This window comes from Salarias fasciatus, chromosome 17 (genome assembly GCF_902148845.1).
Source record: "Salarias fasciatus chromosome 17, fSalaFa1.1, whole genome shotgun sequence".
In the NCBI taxonomy this organism is placed as follows: domain Eukaryota; kingdom Metazoa; phylum Chordata; class Actinopteri; order Blenniiformes; family Blenniidae; genus Salarias; species Salarias fasciatus.
The window spans coordinates 16,300,049-16,302,548 of record NC_043761.1 but is presented as its reverse complement, the minus strand read 5'-3'; positions in this window follow the sequence as shown (position 1 = coordinate 16,302,548).

The following is a 2,500-nucleotide window of genomic DNA, read 5'->3' as shown; positions in this document are numbered from 1 at the left end:
TTCTCTGCTGGGGGGCAGCCCCCCCCCCCGTGGGGGTTCAAACTGGACTCCAGCCGCCGTGCAGCGGCTGCGGTGGATGGATTCTGATCTGGAGCAGCATGTGGTTCGCACTGCAGAGAGGAAGTCAGCTCGCCGTACTTTCAAAATAAAGCATCATGCGGAGCTGTTTCTCCACATCTCTCCCTCTTCATTCACGTAACAGGTCTTCCCTCCTGTGTGCCGCCGTCAGACGATGTTTCACCTCCAGACAGATGTTTCATCGTGTTTTGATTGTCCTATAGACAGATGTTTTGTTTCCCTTCCAGATGTTTTTTTTTTCCCTTATAGACAGATGTTTTGTTTCCCCTATAGACAGATGTTTTGTTTGTGCTATAGACAGATGTTTTGTTTCCTCTATAGACAGATGTTTTGTTTCCTCTATAGACAGATGTTTTGTTTCCCTTATAGACAGATGTTTTGTTTCCTCTATAGGCAGATGTTTTGTTTCCCTTATACTCAGATGTTTTGTTTCCCTTATAGACAGTTTTGTTTCTCCATAGACAGATGTTTTGTTTCCCCATAGGCAGATGTTTTTGTTTCCTCTATAGACAGACGTTTTGTTTCCCCTATAGACAGATGTTTTGTTTGTGCTATAGACAGATGTTTTTCCTCTATAGACAGATGTTTTGTTTCCTCTATAGACAGATGTTTTGTTTCCCTTATAGACAGATGTTTTGTTTCCTCTATAGGCAGATGTTTTGTTTCCCTTATACTCAGATGTTTTGTTTCCCTTATAGACAGTTTTGTTTCTGCTATAGACAGATGTTTTGTTTCCTCTATAGGCAGATGTTTTGTTTCCTCTATAGACAGACGTTTTGTTTCCCCTATAGACAGATGTTTTGTTTGTGCTATAGACAGATGTTTTGTTTCCCTTAGACAGTTTTGTTTCTGCTATAGACAGATGTTTTGTTTCCTCTATAGACAGATGTTTTGTTTCCCCTATAGACAGATGTTTTGTTTCCCCTATAGACAGATGTTTTGTTTCCCTTATAGACAGATGTTTTGTTTCCCCGAAAGACAGATGTTTTGTTTTCCCTATAGACAGATGTTTTGTTTCCTCTATAGACAGATGTTTTGTTTCTGCTATAGACAGATGTTTTGTTTCCCCTATAGGCAGATGTTTTGTTTCCTCTATAGGCAGATGTTTTGTTTCCTCTATAGAGACCTCTATAGGCAGATGTTTTGTTTCCTCTATAGACAGATGTTTTGTTTCCTCTATAGACAGATGTTTTGTTTCCTCTATAGACAGATGTTTTGTTTCCCATAGACAGATGTTTTGTTTCCTCTAGACAGATGTTTTGTGTCCTCTATAGACAGATGTTTTGTTTCTGCTATAGACAGATGTTTTGTTTCCCTATAGACAGATGTTTTGTTTCCGCTATAGGCATGTTTTTTTCCTCTATAGACAGATGTTTTTTTCCCTTATAGCAGATGTTTTGTGTCCTCTATAGACAGATGTTTTGTTTCTCTCATAGACAGATGTTTTGTTTCCCTTATAGACAGATGTTTTGTGTCCTCTATAGACAGATGTTTTGTTTCTGCTATAGACAGATGTTTTGTTTCCCTATAGACAGATGTTTTGTGTCCTCTATAGACAGATGTTTTGTTTCTGCTATAGACAGATGTTTTGTTTCCCTCTATAGACAGATGTTTTGTTTCCGCTATAGACAGATGTTTTGTTTCCTCTATAGACAGATGTTTTGTTTCCCCTATAGACAGATGTTTTGTTTCTGCTATAGACAGATGTTTTGTTTCTGCTATAGACAGATGTTTTGTTTCCCCTACAGACAGATGTTTTGTTTCCTCTATAGGCAGATGTTTTGTTTCCCTTATAGACAGATGATTTGTTTCCCCTATAGACAGATGTTTTGTTTCCTCTATAGACAGATGTTTTGTTTCCGCTATAGACAGATGTTTTGTTTCCGCTATAGACAGATGTTTTGTTTCCCTTATAGACAGATGTTTTGTTTCCGCTATAGACAGATGTTTTGTGTCCTCTATAGACAGATGTTTTGTTTCTGCTATAGACAGATGTTTTGTTTCCCTTATAGACAGATGTTTTGTTTCCGCTATAGACAGATGTTTTGTTTCCCTTATAGACAGATGTTTTGTTTCCGCTATAGACAGATGTTTTGTGTCCTCTATAGACAGATGTTTTGTTTCTGCTATAGACAGATGTTTTGTTTCCCTTATAGACAGATGTTTTGTTTCCGCTATAGACAGATGTTTTGTTTCCTCTATAGACAGATGTTTTGTGTCCTCTATAGACAGATGTTTTGTTTCTGCTATAGACAGATGTTTTGTGTCCTCTATAGACAGGTGTTTTGTTTCCTCTATAGACAGATGTTTTGTTTCCTCTATAGACAGATGTTTTGTTTCCTCTATGGACAGATGTTTTGTTTCCGCTATAGACAGATGTTTTGTTTCTGCTATAGACAGATGTTTGTTTCCCTTATAGACA